The 12,601-nt window shown below is 38.7% G+C and overlaps 1 protein-coding gene across 3 annotated transcripts in view; it reads right to left on the minus strand.

The window, feature by feature from the left end:
• The window catches only part of LOC133560346 (fibroblast growth factor 11-like), a 120,059-nt gene that overhangs the window by 73,538 nt on the left and 33,920 nt on the right, over nucleotides 1-12,601 (minus strand). The gene's annotated exons all lie outside the window — the stretch shown is intronic.

Consider the following 12,601-nt stretch of genomic DNA (forward strand, 5'->3'; position numbering starts at 1 on the left):
ATAACTAAAAACTTGTTGAAAAATAAACAAGTGATTCAATTAGAAATAAAGATTTCTACGCATAGAAGTAATCATCAACTTAAAGTGCCCTCTTTAGGGATTGTAATAGAGATCCATCTGAATTCTTGAACTTCATTCTAAGCATTTCTTCACAAAAAAAGAAATCTTTAACATCAATATTTATGAAAAAATATTGCTGTCAACACTGAATATTGCATTGTTGCAGTTCATTTCAAAGTTTATGAACTTACATTCATATTTTGTTGAAGTATTATTCAATAGATATACTTTTGCATTGTTGATATTTTTAGAATATTTAAAAAAAAATCTCACGTACCCCTTGGCATACCTTCAAGTACCCCCAGGGGTACGCGTACCCCCATTTGAGAACCACTGGTCTAAAGGATCATGTTGCAGCAATTGCATTATGTTCATGACTGCTTGCTGAAGTTATTTACGGGCCAATTTCAAACATTGTATTATATATATATATATATATATATATATATATATATATACACAGGTGCTGGTCATATTATTAGAATATCATGAAAAAGTTGATTTATTTCATTAATTCCATTTAGAAAGTCAAACTTGTTCAATGTATACATTCATTCCAAACAGACTGATACATTTCAAGTGTTTTTTGCCAAAAAGGAGATGATTATAGCCCGACAACCAATGAAAACCCTACATTCAACATCTCAGAAAATTAGAATATGGTGAAAAGGTCAGATATTGAAGACACCTGGTGCCACACTCTAATTAGCTAACTAACTCAAAACACCTGAAAAAGCCTTTAAATGGTCTCTCGTTTTGATTCTGTATGACACACAATCATGGGGAAGACTGCTGACTTGACAACTGTCCAAAAGATGACCATTGATACTTTAAAAAAGGAGGGCAAGACACAAAAGGTCATTGCCAAAGAGGTTGGATGTTCCCAGAGCTCTGTGTCCAAGCACATTGATAGAGAGGCGAAGGGAAGACAAAGATGTGGTAGAAAAAAGTGTACAAGCAAGAGGGATAACCGCGCCCTGGAGAGGATTGTCAAACAAAACCGATTCAAAAATGTGGGGGAGATCCACAAAGAGTGGACTGCAGCTGGAGTCAGTGCTTCAAGAACCACCACGCACCGACGTATGCAAGATATGGGCTTCAGCTGTCGCATTCCTTGTGTAAAGCCACTCTTGAATAAGAGACAACGTCAAAAGCGTCTCGCCTGGGCTCAAGACAAAAAGGACTGGACTGCTGCTGAGTGGTCCAAAGTTATGTTTTCAGATGAAAGTAAATTTTGTATCTTCTTTGGAAATCAAGGTCCCAGAGTCTGGAAGGAGACAGGAGAGGCACAGAATCCACGTTGCCTGAGGTCCAGTGTCAAATTTCCACAATCGGTAATGGTCTGGGGTGCCATGTCATCTGCTGGTGTTGGTCCACTGTGTTTCCTGAGGTCTAGGGTCAATGCAACAGTCTACCAGGAAGTTTTAGAACACTTTATGCTGCCTGCCGCGGACCAATTTTATGGAGGTGAAGATTTCATTTTCCAACATGACTTGGCACCTGCACACACTGCCAAATCTACCAGTACCTGGTTTAAGGACCATGGTATCCCTGTTCTTGATTGGCCTGCAAACTCACCTGACCTTAACCCCATAGAAAACCTATAGGGTATTGTGAAGCAGAAGATGCGAGATGCCAAACCCAACAATGTTGAAGAGCTGAAGGCCACTATTAAAGCAACCTGGGCTCTCATAACACCTGAGGAGTGCAACAGACTGGTGGACTCCATGCCACGCCGTATTGCTGCAGCAATTCAGGCAAAAGGAGCTGCAACTAAGTATTGATTGCGGTACATGCTGAAACTTTCCATGTTCATACTTTTCAGTTGGCCCACATTTCTAAAAAATATTTTTTGGTACTAGTCGTAACTAATATTCTAATTTTCTGAGATACTGAATTTGGGATTTTCAGTAATTGTCAGTACTAATCATCAAAATTTAAAGAAATGAACATTTCAAATATATCACTGTGTGTAATGATTTGATATAATATGTAAGTTTCACGTTCTGAATATAATTACTGAAATAAATCAACTTTTTCATGATATTCTAATAATATGAACAGCACCTGTATATATATATATATATATGTATATATATATATATATATATATATATATATATATATATACATATATATATATATATATATATATACATATATATATATATATATACATATATATATATATATATATACATATATATATATATATATGTATATATATATATATATATGTATATATATATATATATATATATATGTATATATATATATATATATATATATATATATATATATATATGGTTAATTTTCCAATCACGTTTAACTCATTATACATAAATGATTGATTTGACAAGCAATGAGGACTTAAAAAAAAAAAAAGCTAATTCATTTTCTGCTAGAGGTGTTCAGCATTTTACCTAACACAAGTGTTCTGTTTTTGTGTTGTTGTACAGGCCTCTGCCACTGAGGATGCAGAAAGGGACATTGTCCTCACAGTCATGGGGATATACAGTACATAATCTTTGGAGATGGCGATAGGCAGCCAGAAGATGTTGGAGTTACTATCAAAGGCATCAAAGTCCTCATGGGGATCATAATGATGTTCGGGCTCATATATGCTTGATCTAAGTTTTCCCGACAACTTCAAGTACACATTTGAGTTTTTCCAGAAGACCCTCATGAACCAGGATGGGCACAAACTGAACACAATGATACAGCAGCTGAAAATCAAGTTGTTTGCATGAGAGGTGAACACTTGTTGACAAAGTTCATTATCGAATCTTTTTTTTTGGGTTGTATTGTTTTTGCCTTCATTTTCACCCCCTTTAAAGACAATCTGTGATCTAAAATCTTTTGAACTTGAGAATTAGAGAATTGACAATGTTTCAGGGAAGAAGAGGCTGTTTACTGAACTGCTGGAAGTACACGATCAACATATGCAATGCAGTCATGGGGAGTGGAGAGCAATTTCGGGGGGTTTAGACTGGATGAACTTTACCTCCCCGTTTTATCTCTGAGTGTGACTACCCTCCACACTTCACACATCCATTTATCTCCTCCATTTCATCACTCAACTCAGGATAAATGGATTAAATTTGATTCAAGATTTAGGAATTTTTTTCTTTTTTTGAATAGCTAGTACTGTTCTCATGTTTTGTTTACACTTGTTTACATTCAAAGGATATTTGCTACAAGCGTCCCATTAATATTTGATTCCTGGTCTGTGAATGTTAAGTTTTTCTTATTTATTTGTGTTTGTTGCCAATTTGATCCATGGGAATTTTGTATTTGCCTTGTTTTCTTTTCTTTACTGAATGCAGCTGGGATAGGCTCCAGACCTCCCCGCAACCCCAAAAGGGACAAGCGGTAGAAAATGGATGGATGGAACTCTAGTACATTAAGGCTAATGGTTACATTATCACAGTTCCGCAGGACTCAAATGTGTTTTTGCAGTTTCCTTTGTGGTGCTGAGTGTTAAATTTACACCACTTTGAGCTATTTTGGAGAACCGTTTCTCGCAAAGTTTGTCTAAAGTTATTTAAGAAAGGGTAAAACTGTTTCTTGGTGTTTTATATCTAAGACTGAGCTCTGTGTACTTTTTATCAAGTACATTTGACATCTTTGTTAATATAAAACTAAGTTCTTGGTCTCTGTTGGTACGCAAATCTGACATCTTTATGTAAAATTTACTTCTTGATGTTTTGTTTTCACTCAAACGCAACATTTTGATTTGTGTTTGCAAGTAACTTTGACATCTTCTGGTGTTATATTCAAGATTGTTGAAAAAAGGATTATTCTACATTAAAAGTACCAACCAGGTGTTGTCTGATGTGTTTTTATGGCATCAAGGGTGATTTTTAGCTTGCTTAATTTCCAATCAATTTTGAGTTGGGCACATATTAATCAATTTCACTTAGTAACCAAAATCATTTCATTTTAGCTGTATTTGTTAAACATTAGTCTGACAAATGTAAATAAAATTTGCTTAATTATTGCAATAACTTTAGTTTGGCTTTATTTTTCTAAAAATTAGTTGGATTAACTTATTTTTATTGTATTGTGAGAATGTACTAATTTTGAGTTGGGGCAACATATATTTGTTGGATGGAAATCCTGCCCTCATTTTAATTGAGTTCATCCAATGAGTCATTTTTTTTGATTATGGTAAATTGCATCTTAGTTGTAGTTTTAATTATTAGCGGTGTTAAATTTGCAATGTAAAATTGCTAGTACTAATCAGTAATATATAGAAATAGAAAGTGGAGCCTTTTTTTGAGCTTTGGTATCAGGTATACTTGCTTTGTTGGCTTGGAAGATTGCAACATTACTTAAAGGCAGTTTGACTGAGTTTTTGTTGATTGCTGCTTGAGTGCCTGTTTGGTGATTGTAGTTTGTAACTGGACGTGACATAAATCAATCAATCAATCAATCAATGTTTATTTATACAGCCCTAAATCACACGTTTCTCAAAGGGCTGCACAAACCACAATGACATCCTCGGTAGAGCCCACATAAGGGCAAGGAAAAACTCACCCCAGTGGGACATCGGTGACAGTGACAAATATGACTATAAGAAACCTTGGAGAGGAATCCCACCCTCTCCAGGGGACCAAAAGCAATGGATGTCGAGCGGGTCTAACATGATATTGTGAAAGTCCAATCCATAGTGGATCTAACATAACATCATGTACGAAATAAATTAGGTCTATACCTCCAAACTTACCGAATTCGGTACTCATTCCTACTGACTGAACTGTGTGTTAGGGTGCAGCATCAGGAACTTTTATATGGCTTATTAAAAATGATTTATGTGATTTTAATGTAGGCCTGAATAAAATATATTAAATGCCCGGTTCCCCATAGCGCGTGCGCGTACGCGCGTGTGTGCGTGCGTGTGCGTCTGTGTGTGTGTGTGTGTGTGTGTGTGTGTGTGTGTGTGTGTGTGTGTGTGTGTGAGACACTCTGATAAAGATGGATGAGGTGCAGCTAATCCTGCACGGGAGCATTGCACCTTTGCATCTGTGACCTCTGACCCCCTATGCGATGCCGACAGTAGCGGGGTCCTTGTCCCACTGTGCATTAATTAATGACCAATTTCTGCAGACACACAAGCGCACACGCACACACACACGCACACACACACACACACACACACACACACGCACACACACACACACGCACACACACACACACACACGCACACACACAAACAAGTGTAGATTTTAACTTGCCAAAGCAAATGCGCCTGACAGAGCATGCAGCCATTTGTACAGTACAGTGCAGCCCATATAGTTCTGGCACACATGAGTTTTAATTGTTTTTATGTCATAATTAGTGCTAGTAATTGATCATTTAAAAACAAATCAGATTAATCATACTTGTGAATTTGGATTAATCATTAATAATCACAGGTTATCACTATTTTGCATTATTTAAATTAACTTAAAAAGACCAGTTTTTGGAGACAAATGCAATTGTATTGTTAGAACCAACATATAAATATTAAATAATAAAAAATATGTTACTTGACTGCTTGTTATTTATTTTTGTCAAACTTGGTAACATATTTATCTAAAGTCCAATCAGTAGGGGTGCTCAAAAAACTCTATTCACATCCTAATTACGATTCTTATGTATTTTGACTCTATATTAATTAATCATTTTAAAAAATTGATTAAAAAAGATATGTATCATTATTTTTATTTTTTTAAGAATATATTTTTAAAAATACGATTTTAGGCCATCTGCATGCTTACTTGCTGCGTGTAAACATCATACGCCAGGAGCCAAATATTTTTTTGTAAACTGTAAACTGTTTTTAAAACATTTTATTATACTTATTATACCGATAATACATTGCGAGAATCATCCTTTGGAGTGAATTGCGCTCATTATGTATTTTTAACTAGATACTATATGTGCAATATTCTTGTAGTCAGTCAAAACTATTTTATTTTTTTTCGTGTGTATAATAATGTTTTTTACGTCCTGACAGTTTCGGCGGGTCAGGGAAATTGTTTTTGAAAGTTTCATGACCCGGTAAGCTGTTTTTAGACAAGTAACACCAGGAAGCTATGACACCAGTGGCCAAGGCTGGAGTGCCAGCCAAAACTGCCAGCAGGTGAGAGACATCACACAAAAAAATAAACTTAGTCTTAACACGAGGATATTGCACCCATTGCGAGAACCGGTTTGAATCAAGAATAATGTTGCATCGAGAAGCCATTCTGAATTGAACTGTCACAGCAAGAATCAGAATCGGACTGAATGGTAAGGAGCCCCAAAAAAGTCTCACCAATCATCTATTAGGCGTGCATTGAACTAAACATTGACTTTATTTCAACCCGTGCTGCCTTTTAGGTAACCAATCGCGGTTAAGGTAAAAGAAAATGTACAGTCAAAAAATTGTGTACATGAATAATGCAATATTGTTTCTTTAATTACATGAGTTAACATATTTTGACTGATATTTGACAGATATTTTTTGACAAATATTTGTATTTATACTTCACTTATCTAAAATAGTATGTTGTAAAGTGCCTGATTAAAATCCAATAATATACACATTTGGTACACACATGCACCAATCTAATAAAAACGTATACAAATAACTCACACCCACTGACATTGTCAATCAATCTAAACTCATTGATATCATTTTGCAGATGTACATAATGTTTTGGCACGTGAGTTTAGAGCACCACTCCTCTCCTTCCTCCCTATGTGGCACAGTGCTGAGCCAGCACTTATTCCTCCTCTCTCTCTTTCTCTCTCTCTCTCTCTCTCTCTCTCTCTCTCTCTCTCTCTCTCTCTCTGATTCTTTTGAATGCTTGCTCTGTCACAGCCTCTCTAAGAAGCCACAGCAGTGGAACATGGGGCACAATGCTAATCAGGCACCACACACACACAGACATGTTCACTCACTCACACACGCAAGACTGAAAACGATGCCTTAACGAGTGTCAGGAGTCATGAAAAAAAGAAACAAAGTTTTCCATACTTTTCCATCCTCCAACTCTTCCTCTCTCCCAAATGAGGCAATTAAGAGGCGCCTAACGAGAAGCTGTTGTTCTTTTCCCCCTTGTTGTTGTTTGCCGCAGGTCATATCACTTTCATCACTTTCATTTGCAAAGTGAACAAAGGCGACTACATGCCTGCGACTGAGTGATGTGCTGCAGTAAATCAGTCAAATACGTAGAAATGTCAGTCATGTTGTGCATTGAAGCGTCTCGTGCCGGCTCTCCCTAGTTAATTGCACGTATCCACAAATGATCTTTTGCTCGTCATTTGTCTTAATTTGTCATTTAAGCTTTCCGCTCATTAAATTTTCATGTTTTAATGCACATCTCGTCATATTCGGGATCGTCCGATTGTGGCGTCTTTCATTTGCCTAAAAAGTGTAATGCAAAACCAATCACATCAATCTTAAAAAGGACTTTAAATTGCGCATGCGAGGGATGATTTATTTTATGACACGAAAAGTTGGAGAGTTTACTCTGAAAGGAAGTGACCACATTGGACGCACAGTAGGTGTTTGTTGTTTGGACCCTATCTTGGGTGACAGTAATAATTAGGTTCTTAGAACAGCCTGCGTCAGGGTGGGACCACATCAGGAAACTCCAAGGGAACAACCTGAGCTGACCCACCACCAGCCGTCCCCGCTCTCCCCTTTCAGAAAACATTCTACCATGCTTCTTTTTGTCTCCCCAATCTGTGTGTGCACGCCTGTGTAATAATATCCTTTACACCATAGGTTCCCTATGCAATCTCATGCATCGCTAGTTTTTAATTAAACTGATTTGCAAGGACTTTTTTTTCTTCATTCTGTCCTTGCATGCAGTAATGCACTGGGTCTCCACAACCATGTTCTTGTTGACATTTTCACAATCTCCTCAAAATGCAACGCAGCTCACAAAGACTAATTGTTTAGGTTTCTCATTGAGAAAGAAACAGCTCTATTAAACTGTATTAAACAATGGATGTCCGCTAACTTTTTCCAACTCAATGCCAAGAAAACGGAAATGCTGATTATCGGTCCTGCTCGACACCGACCTCTATTTAATAAATGATAAATGGGTTGTACTTGTATAGCGCTTTTCTACCTTCAAGGTACTCAAAGCGCTTTGACACTACTTCCACATTTACCCATTCACACACACATTCACACACTGATGGAGGGAGCTGCCATGCAAGGCGCCAACCAGCACCCATCAGGAGCAAGGGTGAAGTGTCTTGCTCAGGACACAACGGACGTGACGAGGTTGGTACTAGGTGGGATTTGAACCCGGGACCCTCGGGTTGCGCACGGCCACTCTCACACTGCGCCACGCCGTCCCTAAGAATAATACAACTTTAACATTTGACAACCAAACAATTAAACAAGGCGACTCGGTAAAGAATCTGGGTATTATCTTTGACCCAACTCTCTCCTTTGAGTCACACATTAAAAGCGTTACTAAAACGGCCTTCTTTTATCTCCGTAATATCGCTAAAATTCGCTCCATTTTTTCCACTAGCGACGCTGAGATCATTATTCATGCGTTTGTTACGTCTCGTCTCGATTACTGTAACATATCATTTTCAGGTCTCGCATGTCTAGCATTAAAAGATTACAGTTGGTACAAAATGCGTCTGCTAGACTTTTGACAAGAAAAAGAAAGTTTGATCACATTACGCCTGTACTGGCTCACCTGCACTGGCTTCCTGTCCACTTAAGATGTGACTTTAAGGTTTTACTACTTACGTATAAAATACTACACGGTCTAGCTCCAGCCTATCTTGCTGATTGTATTGTACCATATGTCCCGGCAAGAAATCTGCGTTCAAAGGACTCTGGCTTATTAGTGATTCCTAGAGCCCCAAAAAAGTCTGCGGGCTATAGAGCATTTTCCATTTGGGCTCCAGTACTCTGGAACGCCCTCCCAGTAACAGTTTGAGATGCTACCTCAGTAGAAGCATTTAAATCTCATCTTAAAACTAATTTGTATACTCTAGCCTTTAAATGGACCCCCTTTTTAGACCAGTTGATCTGCCATTTCTTTTCTTTTTCTCCTCTGTCCCCCTATCCCTTGTGGAGGGGGGGCAATGGGGACACAGGTCCGGTGGCCATGGATGAAGTACTGGCTGTCCAGAGTCGGGACCCAGGATGGACCGCTCGTTCAGAGTCGGGACCCAGAATGGACCGCTCGCTTGTGTATCGTTTGGGGCGCTGCTGATCCATCTCAGCTTGGGATGGTTTCCTGCTGGCTCCACTATGAACATGACTCTCGCTACTATATGATTGATTGATTGATTGATTGATTGATTGATTGATTGATTGATTGATTGATTGATATAATTTAGTGCCGTTAGCACATTGTTAAATAACAAGTAAGCGTTGTCAGACACATCAGGTTCTTATCAGATGGTAAACGTCTACCTAATGTTGTGGCCAGAGTTACAGTAAGTGGCATATCCTTGTAATTCCATAGCACAGTATGTAAGTAAATATAAGCCCCTCCTGGTTTGTACAGGAGTGCCTCCTGGTTCCGTGTTATGTTTTGAATTTAAAACGCATTCCCATGAATTATGAATATTGTACAAAAAGTAAAAGAAAACAAGTAATGTGTGCGCGGCGATAGAGTACATACATTAGGCAAAAGAATAGTTAACTTTTTTCCTTTCATAATGTAGTTTTTTAGGGCTTATTTTTTGATTTTATGAAGTTGGAACTCTCACTCGTAGTTTTTAAAGCTGTCCGCCATATTTCTTTGACCACAAAAAATGTAGCAGGAAAGTTAAAAAACTACAAGTTGCAATACCTACTTTGGCCTGCATGAGTAGTCATTATGACGTAATGACTACAACTAAAATGGCAGATGTCGTTATAGACCTACAAAACAAGATGGCGGTCGAACTTGATGTATACCTACTTCCAGTTTTAATTCCTCAGTGACCCCCGGAACAAGTGACAGATTTAGGCCACGCCCACTAGGTGAAACGTCATCCCCCACTGACCCCCCTGATTTGGTGTTTCATTTAGGACACACCCCCTTTACATCACCAAAGACGTGGAGCCATTCAGTACTGTTGGAAAAAGTACCGTTTCTAAAAACCCTGCAAATCTTTGACAGACATTTGTCATGTTAGGTCATATTAGTGTTTCCTCACTCAGGATCTGCCAAACCTAAGTTTTTCTTTGCATATGACGTGTTAATACATTTGCTTATGATGTAGTGTTTATATTATTACTCTGCACTATTGTTTATAAAGATCCTAACTAGGGCTGCTAACAGACTGGGTATATTTTATTATTATTATTTGTTTGTTTTGGACACTTGTGTAAAGAGAGGGGCTAAGCTTTCTACTGATCAACACCTGGAGGTGAGTTGGCTGCGTTGGTGGGGGAGGATGCCAGTCAGACCTGGGAGATCCAAACACATTGGGAGGGTACTGTGTAGTTTCTTGTAAATCGGACCCATTTCCAGTGAGGGTTGGATTCCGCCAAGGCTGCCCTTTACTGTTCATTTATGGACATAATTTCTCGGCACAGTCAGGGCATTGAAGGGATCCAGTTTGGTGGATGCAGGATATTGTCTCTGCTTTCTGCAGATGATGTTGTCCTGTTGGCTTCATCAGGCCAGGATCTTCTCAATAGATCGCTTCACAGTCAAGTGTGAAGCAAATCGGATGAGAATCAGCACCTCCAAATCCGTGTGAATGTTTTTTGGCCAGAAAAGGGTAAAGTGCCATCTCCAGGTTGGGGAGGAGATCTTACCCCAAGTGGACAAGTTCACGTGCCTTGGAGTCTTGTTCACGAGTGAGGGAAGAGTGGCTTGTGAAATCCACAGGCATATCAGTTCAGCGTCTGTAGTGATGCGGACACTTTATCGGTCCGTCATGGTGAAGAAGCCTTCCAGCTCAGCTCTTAATTTTCCAGTTGATCTATATTTATCAGATCAAAGATCACGGGTAAAAGCGACCGAAATGAGTTTCCTCCGTTGGGTGGCGGGGATGTCACTTAGAGAGAGGGTGAGAAGCTCTGTCATTCTGGAGGAGCTTAGAGTAAAGCCTCTGCTCCTCCACATCGAGAGGAGCCAGATGAGGTGGTTTGGGCATCTGGTCTTTCCCTATGTTGGGGGGACTATGTCTCCCAGCTGGCCTGAAGGAAGAAGACGCGGGCAAGAAGTTAGTCTGGACTTCTCTGCTAAGGCTCTGCTGCCCCCGCAACCCGACCTCGGATAAGCGGAAGAAGATTGTTGGATGGACATTTTTTTTTGTTTTATTTAACTTGGAGATTTAAAAGTTTACATGCCAATTACAATGGCAAAATATATGAACATTTATATATTATGTATTATCTCTACATCAGTGGTTATTTTGTTTAAAAAAAAAAATGGCAATATAATTTATCGGCAGTCATTTGTAGGTCAATATATCGAGTAATATTTGCTATCGAACCATGCTTAATGTAAAACAGTGGTGTTCAAATAATGAAAACCGGGTAAAGATTTGTCTAATATGTATAATGTTTTTTTTTAGCCTTTTTATACATAACATAGCGTGATGACGTCAGCAACACCCACCACTCTCTTGTCTTTTGTAGCTTTTCCCCACCAAAAAATCCAAATTGTAATTGAAAATTGCGATATTATTTTTGGCCAAAATCATGCAGTCGTTAATCAACCGTACTAATTAAGCAGCATAGTGGTCTAATTATTGAGACTTCCTCCTCCCAATAAATTGTTTTCCGTATGTTGCAACGCCAACACTAAATTGGCCCAAGTGTGTGAATGTGAGTGTGAATATTTGTGTTGGCCCTGCTTCTGCCCAAGTGCAGCTGAGATAGGCTCCAACACCCCCGCAACCCAGAGAGAGATAAGCAGTAGAAAATGGATGGATTTTGCAATGCTTCTTCCAGTGTGGAAGCCAACTATAAGGATGTAAGTTTTCTTTTAATTTGGGTATTTCATCTTGTTTTATTATTACAATTTAGGTATAAATTGTGACTTGAACTCAAACCTGACGGAGCAATGAAACTTGAAGATATCCTGCATGATTATTACTGGTATTTTCATCTCAATATTTTACAGAACTAAATCTCTTGATTTATTTCTGCAACGCGTTAGAAAATGTTACATGTCACGCATGCACAATGTCAAAACTATATATTTCAACATGCACAGGCAGTTAGTATCAATGTCTCTCCTCTCCTCAAACTCTTCTCTTGACCGCCTGCGAGTGTTCCCTTGTGCAAAATGCCGCACGCAAGGAGTGCAGAGTGCTCAGACGACAACGCTGAGGAGCACAGTGCATCCTTGCCTGACATTAGCATTCCTCGGCTACCCTCAATGACATTAATCTTACATGTATGCTTCCGCAGGAAACCACAACATGACCCTTAGGCTGTGTGTGTCTATGTGCATGTATGTGTGTACTATATGTGTGCGTTCTAGTTAATACTTCAAGCTGCTGAGTCTCAAGCCTCACGTCACCTTGAAATGTGGAAGTAGCATTGCTTCCTGCTTATATAATAATGTACAGCGAGTTCTGATGT

The sequence above is a fragment of the Nerophis ophidion genome, linkage group LG10 (genome assembly GCF_033978795.1).
Source record: "Nerophis ophidion isolate RoL-2023_Sa linkage group LG10, RoL_Noph_v1.0, whole genome shotgun sequence".
In the NCBI taxonomy this organism is placed as follows: Eukaryota; Metazoa; Chordata; class Actinopteri; order Syngnathiformes; family Syngnathidae; genus Nerophis; species Nerophis ophidion.